The following is an 11,908-nucleotide window of genomic DNA, read 5'->3' on the forward strand; positions in this document are numbered from 1 at the left end:
TGTTGCACGTGTGACTGCCGCCCCCTCACTTTTAAAATCGGGGATGCGCTGCGTCCTGAATACTTGTGAGTGTATCAGATGGACTTTGGGCAGCTGCTCACGAAAATCACCATGAATTTTCACTATCACACACCATTTAAAAAAAAAGAGTCGTCCATGTTTGTTATCTACATTCATAATTCAAGTCAATTAAAATGTTGCATATAATGTAAGCTGAAAAGTTTTCTAGCGTGCCCAGGCATGTCTGGGCATGCTTCGGCAGGGCGGGATAGGTTTTTAGGCTGTAAAAGCGTCTCGCACGCACCGTTCTAGGCATTGCCTTTACGTGTATATCGGTTTGTGATCACGTTGGTGCGCATGCTCCACGCCCACAACACATTGAGTGTGTCTTCAGGATTATTTGTGACAGCGAGTTGTCTCGCCGATGTTACAACAGCCGCGATACTTCCTGACGTGTGTGCGAAGGACGGAGCATGGCTCCTCGTATTAAGAAAGCCTACTTTGGGTGTGAAATTTGCGAGCGAGACAAAGACGGGGGTCCTCACATGTGTTGTGCGACGCGCGCTGTCGATCTTTGAGCTTGGCTGAGAGCTACTCGGAAGTCAATGCCAAAAATATGGCGAGAGCAGAATTCTGGATCATGTGACAGAGTTGGACTTCTGTCTGATCAGTGCAGTGGTTTCTCTGCTAAAAACAATACATCTATTGAATACCCAATCTCCCTTCAGCTGTGAGACCTGGCCTTCCCCATACCGAAGTCACCAGGGACAGGGAGTCGAGAGGAGGCAAAAAAAATGTCATGATGCGCTAGCCAGGAATGAAAAGGGCACTGATACTGGTATAGATTTTGGACACTTTATGTCCAGTGAGTCTCATCCTGTAACTCAATCTGAATTAATGCCTGGTTAGCGACTTGGGTTTGTCAAAGGCAAAAGCAGAGTTATTAGGTTCAGTAAGACCACAAGGATGGAATTTGCTCTCACTAGGCACAAAAATTTCAATGTTTGAGACAGATGTGTGGTGAACTACATATACCTGTCTGGAAACGCCCCTCTGCTGACTGCTCCTGTGGCTCCTCCCACAGACCCCGGTATAAAGGAGATTGGAGGCACTGCTCCCCCCTCCGTCTCCAGGGTGTTGTGTGGTCGTTTCTTGCAGCTAATAAAAGCCTACCTTTTGCCTCCCGTCTCCGAGAGTTATTGATGGTGCATCAAGATGTTTCCCAGAATGACTGATGCCAAGATTAAGGAAGGCATTTTTGTTGGTCCACAAATCCAACAGGTCATCAACGACAGGCAATTCGGAGAACTTCTAGTGGGACAAGAGAAAATCACATGGAAGGCATTCAAGGACGTTGTTAAAAATTTTCTTGGCAACTTAACAAACTACGTCCAGCTGGTTGGCAAGCATACAAAACCATGAAGTGCAACATTTCACTAAAGGTTCATTTCCTGCGTTCCCATTTTGACTCCGTCCCTGCAGATCTTGGTGCAGTCAGTGATGAGCATGGGGAAAGGTTTCATTGTGGTCATGACATTGTGGTCATGGAGAAATGGAATCAGGGCAACTAGAATCCATCAATGCTGTCTGATTATTGATTTACGCTTAAGCAAGAAGCCTCAGACACCGAGTATAAATGAAAATCGTCAACAAAACATTTTAGCTCAGTTAAACTATTACAATGCGTCATCACCATTGTGCCATTAAATGTATTATATTCAATGGAAGTTAGTGCCTCATTTCTCCAAATTCCTATGTGATACAAGTAGCCTGAAATCATATTTAGGTTCAGCTGCCAGCAGTCTATCATAAGCAAAATAGCAAAATAAAATTAAAAAAAAAATTGCTGTCCAGTGATGTTGTTCAAGCCCAGGCTTTTTGTCTGTGTTCTGGTGCTGTCCCCGTCTGCACCTGAGGCTGCTCTGCAGGTGGAAGCGGGTCAGATGCCAATGTACTTGCGAACATGGCAGACGGCTTAGAATTACTGGGGGTCATGAGAATAATCGTTCAACTAAGAATATGTTGAAAGATTCTTGGGAACATCAGGATCACAAGTTCTGCAGTTTGGGGTGGGAAGGGAATGATTAGGCAGAGAACAAGACTCTGTCTAATATTTAGAGTTATTCTCCCAGTGTTTCTTCAATCATTGTTCCTCCCTGGTGATTTCCCTTCAACTAGGGTAGATTTGACTCTTTGGCAGAGGCAGTCAAAATGTGCCTGGTGTGTATCTGAAGAGGTAGTATGACCCGACATATGCATCTTCAATATTATGGAATGGTTCCAGTGTTCACTGATGGCTCTGAAGACCCAGTGTCTCATAATGCCAGTGTGGCAGTCTATGTCCCAGAATTTCAGCTGTCGATTAGGAAAAGGTTATCTAATTAACTTTCAATTTATTCTATTGAAATTGTGCAATGTTTCTGGCATTCCAGCAGATAGAGGGGATGTATAGTCCACCTGTGCAGTTGTCTGTTCTGATTCCTCTCTGCATTATGGCCAAGTCAAGTCACTTCTTATTGTCATTTCGACCGTAACTGCTGGTGCAGTACTTAGTAAAAATGAGACAACGTTTTTCAGGACCACGTCCGGGTGAGTGTGTCCAGTAATCATGCAGACGTTTTGTTGGACAAACATTATTGTGGCTGCTGTATTTAGGAGTGCTTCTTTGTTTTTTTTTGTGGATCCCAGCTCATGTAGGGGTGGAAGGAAGTGAAGTAGTCGATAGGCTGGCTAAACAATCTATGAAGGTCAGTGCTTACGATATTGATATTCCACTAAGTAAGGTGCTTGGGGTGTCCAGGGAGTGGTAGCACCTCTGGTGAAGGGGTCCATTCCGGGGCAGCTGAGTCACCTTTGGTGGACACTGAGCTCTCATCTGTGGCTCCAAGTAGCTGCCCGCCTGTGACAGCAGCCACACCCCAGTACGCCACTTTGACAGGCTGGTTAAACCAGGTAAGGGGAGCTGGCGGCCTCACACCCCGTTCCTAGCGTGCAAAGTCAGCTCCAGCGGACCAGGTGGATGAGATCCAACGGCCAGGGAGGCGCTACTGCAACGCTCCATGGAGGGCAAAGTGCATGACGAGGCGCAGAAGACGTCATGGTCATCCAATGCAACCGAGGAAGATCTCAGTTTACCTGTTCATACCACTGGATTCTGAGGATGAGAGAGAGTGGCTATGCCCAGAGTAACTTATAGGAATTTATTTTTCCTCAGCTCAAGCTGGTAAAATCTGAACTGTGGGCATAGCCAAGCACACTCATTTCTCAATTGCCAGTAACTTTCGGACTATGCTGTCCCACTTGGTGGCACAATAATATCAGCGTCGGACTCCGGAGTGAAGGGTCCCAAGTTCGAATCCAAGACGGGTTGAGCGTCGAGCTAGCAACTTGGCATCGTAAAACAAGAATAGCTCGCTACGGAAACACCGTCATGACGGTGCCCCGATAACTCCACTGCGGAGTTAAGGGCTAGTCTTCTTCTTCTTTGGACTATGCTAGAAGTGTTTAGTATTGTGGCTTTCTAAAGATTTCCATATATATCACTGAGTGGCCCTAATTGTCTAATGCAATTGTGCAGTGACTTTGGGATGATACTAGTTGTCGATATCACTATCGGGACAATGTATACCCTGTTCATGTTCCAAAGTCTTTCTATTTCTTCTTTTAATTCAGCATATTTCTGGAGCTTTTTCACTTAATGATTTCCATAAACTGTGTATGTGTTTGGAATGGCTATATCTATTAAGTAAGCTGTTCTTGTTGTTTATCCTGTATTATTATATCTGGACAGTTATTATGGATTGTCCTATCTGAAATAACAGATCAGTCAAAATGTAATTTCTGGTATTCTGACTCTAAAACTAGATCAGGCTTGTATTTATAGTAAGGTGTGATTTATGTTATGAGTTTGTATTTTAAAGCAAGATTTTGGTGAATGAGATTTGCCACTTGATTGTGCCTGTGTAAGAAATCAGGTTGAGTTAAACTGCCACAGGATCCTGTAATGTGTTGCATTGTTTCTGGTTTCTCCCGGCATTTTCCGCATTCATCATCTTGAATTTGTTGGACCTTTATTCTGTGTTTTTTGATCTTTTTTCTGTTAACCACCTGGTCCTGTATTGTCACGAGGAACCCATCTGTTTCTGGGAAGAGGTCTCCAACTCTGAACCAGATGTCCCACACTTCCTAGCCCAAACCTAGTCTGCTCAGATCGTGGGGCTGTCTTCCATGAAGGCTCATGCTCGTTCATTGGTTAACTTTTTCTTCAATAGAGATACTTACTTAATTTTTCCGAGTTGTGTTCTCATTTAAGTTTAGTGGCTTGTACTTCTGATCAGAATTGCATATGCTTCCGAGGAGAGTGCTTAAGGAAGTAGCCTGAGAAATAGTGGATGCACTAGTGATAATTTTTCAAAACTCCTTAGATTCTGGAGTAGTTCCTGAGGATTGGAGGGTGGCTAAATGTAACCCCACTTTTTAAAAAAGGACAGAGAGAGAAACCAGGGAATTATAGACCGGTGAGTCTGACATTGGTGGTGGGGTAAATGCTAGAGTCGGTTATCAAAGACGTGATAACAGCACATTTGGAAAGAGGTGAAATCATCAGACAAAGTCAGCATGGATTTGTGAAAGGAAAATCAAGTCTGACGAATCTTATAGAATTTTTTGAAGATGTAACTAGTAGAGTGGATAGGGGAGAACCAGTGGATGTGGTATATTTAGATTTTCAAAAGGCTTTTGACAAGGTCCCGCACAGGAGATTAGTGTGCAAACTTAAAGCACACGGTATTGGGGGTATGGTATTGATGTGGATAGAGAATTGGTTGGCAGACAGGAAGTAAAGTGTGGGAGTAAACGGGACCTTTTCAGAATGGCAGGCAGTGACTAGTGGGGTATCACAAGGCTCAGTGCTGGGACCCCAGTTGTTTACAATATATATTGATTTAGACAAGGGAATTAAATGCAGCATCTCCAAGTTTGCGGATGTCATGAAGCTGGGCGGCGGTATTAGCTGTGAGGAGGATGCAGGGTGACTTGGATAGGTTAGGTGAGTGGGCAAATTCATGGCAGATGCAATTTAATGTGGAGAAATGTGAGGTTATCCACTTTGGTTGCAAGAACAGGAAAACAGATTATTATCTGAATGGTGGCTGATTAGGTAAAGGGGAGATGCAACGAGACCTGGGTGTCATTGTACACCAGTCATTGAAGGTGGGCAAGCAGGTACAGCAGGCGGTGAAAAAGGCAAATGGTATGTTGGCATTCATAGCAAAAGGATTTGAGTACAGGCGCAGGGAGGTTCTACTGCAGTTGTACAAGGCCTTGGTGAGACCGCACCTAGAATATTGCGTGCAGTTTTGATCCCCTAATCTGAGGGAAGACATTCTTGCCATAGAGGGAATACAGAGAAGGTTCACCAGATTGATTCCTGGGATGGCAGGACTTTCATATGAAGAAAGACTGGATCGACTAGACTTATATTCACTGGAATTTAGAAGATTGAGGGGGGATCTTATTGAAACATATAAAATTCTAAAGGGATTGGACAGGCTAGATGCAGGAAGATTGTTTCCGATGTTGGAGAAGTCCAGAACGAGGGGTCACAGTTTAAGGATAAAGGGGAAGCCTTTTAGGACCGAGATGAGGAAAAACTTCTTCACACAGAGAGTGGTGAATCTGTGGAATTCTCTGCCACAGGAAACAGTTGAGGCCGGTTCATTGGCTATATTTAAGAGGAAGTTAGATATGGCCCTTGTGGCTAAAGGGATCGGGGGTATGGAGAGAATGCAGGTACAGGGTTCTGAGTTGGATGATCAGCCAAGATCATACTGAATGGTGGTGCAGGCTCGAAGGGCCTACTCCTGCACCTATTTTCTATGTTTCTATGAGAGCCAAATCCTGTTTCTGTTGTTGAAAATAAATCCTTATAAGTTTTATTTGACTTGCGTAAATTTTTAGAAGTCTGTTATTCCTTTTCCTCCTTCTGTCCTAGGTAGTGCACGGCAGAACTTGTTCAGTGCGTTTTCCTCTGGCTCCTGGCGGGGCTGTAACTCTTGACTGGTCCCGGCGTTGTCGCCTCCTCCTGTGCTCAGGAGACGCTTACTAATCGCTCTTGTCCATCTCCTTCAGTCAGGAGACTGAAATCTTCTTCTATTCCAGTTGGTGGACCGACTGAAATGGTGCGCTACCGCCACCTGCTGTGCCGGAGAGAGACAGACAGGGAGAGAGAGCGAAGCCCTGTTCGTCCCCACCAATTGCTTAACAGACGATCTACGGGTGTTCCCGGGGGGGGGGGGGGGGGGGACATCAGGTGGAGATCATCAACTTGGTGAAAGGCGTCCTTTGGTCTTCTATCAGAGTGGGATCTCCGTAAGGGGAGTGCTGTACTGCTAAAGGCACAATCCGGGCTCCTCAGTGCAGCCACCAAGCCTCTCCGTCGGGGCTCTTTCTGCTACCACACATGGGGAAGGGAAGCCCCTCAAACATTGAAGTGGTTTATCAACACGTACAAACAAGCTGGAGGAACTCAGCAGGTCGGGCAGCATCCGTGGAAACGAGCAAAATCGACGTTTCGGGCCGAGACCCTTAGTCAGGATTTAACCACGGCATCTGCAGTGTACTTTGTGTTTAGAAATGGTATATCGTCCCGGAGGGGCCCATATGAGTAGCAGTGGTGCTTGTTGAGTGTTTAATATTTGAGTAATATTGTAAATTTATTGTTTGATTAAGCATCCTCGCTCGTTTCAATCCTCATTGCGGCGAATATGTACAAATACGCGAATTGTTCCGTCATCGCGCTGCGTGCGAACCTCGTCTGAAGTAAACCCGATGTTAGACTCATTCACATTTCGGACACTCGTGCCTTCCTTTCAAATTAATTTAATGCTTTGAAGTTACAAAAACGTAACAGTGCTATGCTTTAAAATAAGATAGAACTATTGAATGTATTTACCACATTACACAAAGAATGAAAAACGTTTCTTACTGAGTTTACTCTTTTGCATATATTTCTTTTACCATGCTTTACCGAGGCTGAGACAAGTATAGATAGATTCCAGAGACGGCAGACTGGATTCCGTGGTGTGTTGAAATGTGTTCACAACTCTCTGAAGTTTCTAAAACAAGAGAAAGTCTGCAGATCTTGGAAACCTGGTACTCCAGCTGCAGTGCTGCCGACAAAAAAACCCTGCAGAGGGTGGTTAGGGGAGCGGAGAAGGTTATTGGGGTCTCCCTACCTTCTGTCCAAGACCTCTTTCAGAGTCGATGCCTCCAGAAGACACGGTACATCATTAAAGACCCCTCACACCCTCTCCATAAACTGTTTGTTCTTCTGCCATCAGGCAAATGTTACAGGAGCATCAAAACTAAAACCACAAGGCTACTAAACAGCTTCCTCCCACAGGCAGTCAGACTGCTAAATAGCTGCTCTATCTGACTCTGCTTTGGACACTTTTAACTTGCACTGGACACTTACAACTTGATTTTAACTGACATGTGGCTGTTGTGTTTTACTATTTATTGTTATGTTTATTATTTAGTGTTGCGTTTGTTATGTTATGATTGCACTGCTCTTGGGAAACGCTGTCTCATTCTGCCCTGCAGAGATGAATGTACGATTAGAATGACAGTAAAGTTTTTGAATCTTTGAATCTTTGAAATCCGAGCAGCACACACAAAATGCTGGAGGAGCTCAGCAGGCCAGGCAGCGTCTACGGAAAGGGGTTCGGCCCGAAATGTCGACTGTACTTTTGATCCACGGGCCTTCTGAGTTCCTCCAGCATTTTGTGTGCGTCTCTGAAGTTTCTTGTGGTTATGTGCAGAGCTGTTGCCCCGCCAAACCACGATGAATCCAGACAGATTGCTTTCTATAACACCGGACAAAAATTTCTTTCGAAAGTGTTGCTTCCTCAGAAATTGTTTCTGTTTATGATCGACTGCTTGAAGGTGAACACAAATATAATTTCTGACTACTTGTATCTCGTAAGAATTTCGAGAAATAAATCAACTTTTATTGAATGGAATGTGTTTAATTACATAATGGTGCTGGCAAACTAAAAGTTTTTCGTTGATTTTCGTTTGTACTGAGTGCCTGAGGCTTCTCGCTTAAAGGTCTCGCAGTAATCACCCAGTATTGATGGATTCCAGTTCCCCTGAAACCGTTTCTCCATGACCACAATGTCCTGGTGAAACCTTTCCCCATGCTGGTCACTGACACCGCCGACATTCGTAGGGATGAAGTCTAAATGGGAATGCAGAAGATTTTGTATCTTGAAGCATGTTGTCAACCAGCTGCACATAGTTTGGTGCTCTGTAGTTGCCAAGGATTTTTTTTAACAACATCCTCCGGTGCCTTCCATGTGATTTTCTCCGGTCCCACTAGAAGTTCTTCGAATGGCCTGTCATTGATGACCCGTTTGATTTGTGGACCAACAAAAAAGTCCTTCCTTAATCTTGGCATCAGTATTTCTGACTTGAATTACGAATTGACGTAATAAATATAGGCTTCCTGGTGTGTGTTCTGACTGCACCGTCCCGCATATCCAACACGACATATTGGGAATCATCTTTAGCATATGAGAGGGCTGTTCAAGATAACAGCCACAGTCTGAGCCACACCAACCCCGCCCCCCCCCCCCCCCCCATGGCGGGCAGGACTGGAGAAATCACCTGGAAGGTGTTTTACAGTTAACAGAGGGAGGGGCTTGTGGTTTGGGCGCTTGTTTAATATTGTCGTGTAACTTGGACAGATCTTGCAATCGCATGGAGTGTCCAGTGCTGTAGTTTCTTTAACTTGGGCGACTTGGATGAGTGCTTACTGGACCTGCGTGTGAATAAAGTGTTTCGTTGTTTGCTTGTGAATAAACCGTTGTCATACATGCCCGCTCTTAGCGCCTGCCATTACAATCACTGAACCTGCCAATCTAGTTCTGCACGGCGCCTTTACACTACCGTGGTGCCCGGACGGGTGGCTACACCTGCAGGTGGTCCCCCCAGTACATCCCCGGGTGTGCAGGGTGTTAATGCAAATGACGCATTTCACCATACGATTTGATATGCACGCGATAAATAAATCTGAATTGCATAGTTTGTCTTTTGCATATTGGTTGATTGTTAGTCTGTGTAGGTGTATGTATAGATCTTTTAAATCATAAAATTCTGTAGTTTTTTTCCCTGTAAATATGCCTGCACGGAAATGAATCTCAAGATAGTCTGTGGTGACGTATGTGGTCTTTGATAGTAAATTTACTTGGCAAAGTGTCCTCCTTTCCGAGTTTTGTTGATTGCAGCTCGTGCACCTTCCTTGGGGAGGGGGCGTCCAATGTACTTTTACAGAAAGTTCGCTCCAGTCTCCCACTCAGCCAAGGGGTTGGTGGAGAAGTAGAAAGAACTGGCTGGCAAACTCTCCATCTTGGCTCCAAAGGTTAAAAATACATTTATTATCAAAATATGTATGCAGTACACAACCGTGAACTGACCATGGAACCAGTTCAAAGAAAAATACCAACCCCCCCCCCACCCCCCACGCAAAAAACAAAGACAACAAATCGTGCAAATGGCAACAAAAAAAGAGGAAAAACACAGATTATAAAAAAACAAAATTGAAAGAGTGGAGGTATATTTCACTCAGCTCTGTGTTGGTTATCTATCTGCAGGCCACTCTGATTCAAAATCATCCAAAACAGCAAAAAAAAAGGGTGTGACTGGACATCAGGTGAAATAAGGTGAATTAAAAAATCCAATCCACAGACCACATCAATTAAGCCTTGCCCAGGACCCAGAACTCTAGAACCAGCCTCTAACGGCATTGAGGGAGAGAGATCGTCACACACATAGATACCTTCACCTGGAGGAGGAGTCTCTCACATTGATCGCCTGTACGCCTCTGCAGATTCCCGAACCGCCTGAAGTAGATCAAAGTTCATTCAAAGTTGGATCTCATCCTGTCACCTACCACGGGAGCGGAGAGGGTCCTTGTAATGGCACGTTAGCAACCAGCTATTGGAGGATTCTAGGAGTACTCAGTCGATTCAGGAGGAGGCTTTCCCTCCTATTGTCTGTGGTGAAACATGGACAGGATTCACACCTGCCTCTTCGACCAGGAGTATAAAACGGAGATGCCTGAGCTGTAGGAATCCAGTATCGAGGGCTTTGAGGGGAAGGTGCTTGAGTGGATGTCCTGCCTGGGTCAGGCTGTTGAGGATCTGGCTGTGGAGCAGACATACGGAGAGAGAGAGAGAGAGAGGAAGGGTGTGCTGCCGCTGGAGAGGTCCAGAAGTGTGAATGTGAAGAGGGGCGATTCCAGCTGAGGCGATCTCTTGCTCTGTCAGCTTTGCTCACTGGATCCAGGCCCTGCAACCCTCTTCAGGAGCAGGTCCTACCCAACATGGACCATCTCTCAGGCAAACCCTCCCTGCCCTCCTACAGCGCGAGGGAACCGTTTCCTACATGGGCTGTTACAACTCACACTCTGGCCCCTCTCCTGCATTTGCTGTACGGACAAGCCTTGGCAACCTGTTCTGCTTTCTGGCAGAGGGGAGACCTTGCACTCTCCAGTGGAAGTCCGGTGCAGCATTGTGCAACAGGCTTTGAAGTTGGACTCTCAGGCCCCTTCCATTTACAAGTCCACATTCCATGCAAGTATTGAATGAGAGAGGTTGCACCCCTGTTGGAATATTTGAAGGGGTTTCTCCTTATGTTCTGGTTGTTCTTTGGCCCAACTCTCCTCAACTTTTGGCATCTTCACTCATTTCTAGCACCAATCGCCACAACCCTAATCACTAGTTTAGCAACTCTTTGACCACTTGGTGTGGTGGAGCTAAGTCTCTACCAAAGGAAGTGTAAGGTGCTCCTTCTGCCTGCTAGTCACCCTTTGGGTGAATATTAGCACCTGCTTAGCAACCCCCCCCCCCCCTTCCATCACCACCAAGCGTGAAGCTATGGGAGCAGGTGATGAATGGTCATATGAGCAGCTGGTGCATATCACAAGTCCTGGTTATACGATCGCTGACACCATGCAATCTCTGAAGAGTATTGATAATGGCTAGAAGGCAGCCCAGAAAGTGGCAATGCACTTCCGTATTGCCAAAAACAATCCTGGGCAAAGACCATAATTGCCTACGTCATACAATATGACACATAATGATAGACCTAACCTGGTTCGAGCATATTGGTGCAACTATAAAGAAGGCAAGACTATATTTCAATAGGAGTTTGAGTTTTGCAATGTCACCTAAAACACTCGCAAACTTCTACAAAAGTATCGTGGAGAGCCTTCTAACTGGCTGGATCACTGTCTGGTATGCGGGTGGGATTGAAGCAAGCTGCAGAAGGAACTTAGTCAGTTCCATCATGGGTACTAGCCTCTGCAGTATCCTGGCCATCTTCAAGGAGTGACACCTCAAAAGGGCAGAGTGCATTATTAAGGGGACCCCCGTCATCCAGGGCAGGCCCTCTTCTCAATGACCAATTACCTGGCACGTCTTTGAACTGTGGGAGGAAACTGGAGCACTCAGGGAAAACCCACGCCGTCACAGGCACCATACAGATAATGGCAGGAATTGAACACGGGTTGCCTGCAGTGTAAGGCATTGTGCTAACCACTACAATACCGCGCCGAGTTCACTACCTGTGTTTTAGCAAGGAATGGCAGATGCAATTTAATGTGGATAAATGTGAGGTTATCCACTTTTGTTGCAAGAACAGGAAAACAGAATATTATCTGAATGGTGGCTGATTAGGAAAAGGAGAGGTGCAACGAGACCTGGGTGTCATTGTACACCAGTCATTGAAGGTGGGCATGCAGGTGCAGCAGGCGGTGAAAAAAGTAAATGGTATGTTGGCATTCATAGCAAAAGGATTCGAGTACAAAAGCAGGGAGGTTCTACTGCAGTTGTACAAGGCCTTGGTG

This window comes from Hypanus sabinus, chromosome 29 (genome assembly GCF_030144855.1).
Source record: "Hypanus sabinus isolate sHypSab1 chromosome 29, sHypSab1.hap1, whole genome shotgun sequence".
NCBI lineage: Eukaryota > Metazoa > Chordata > Chondrichthyes > Myliobatiformes > Dasyatidae > Hypanus > Hypanus sabinus.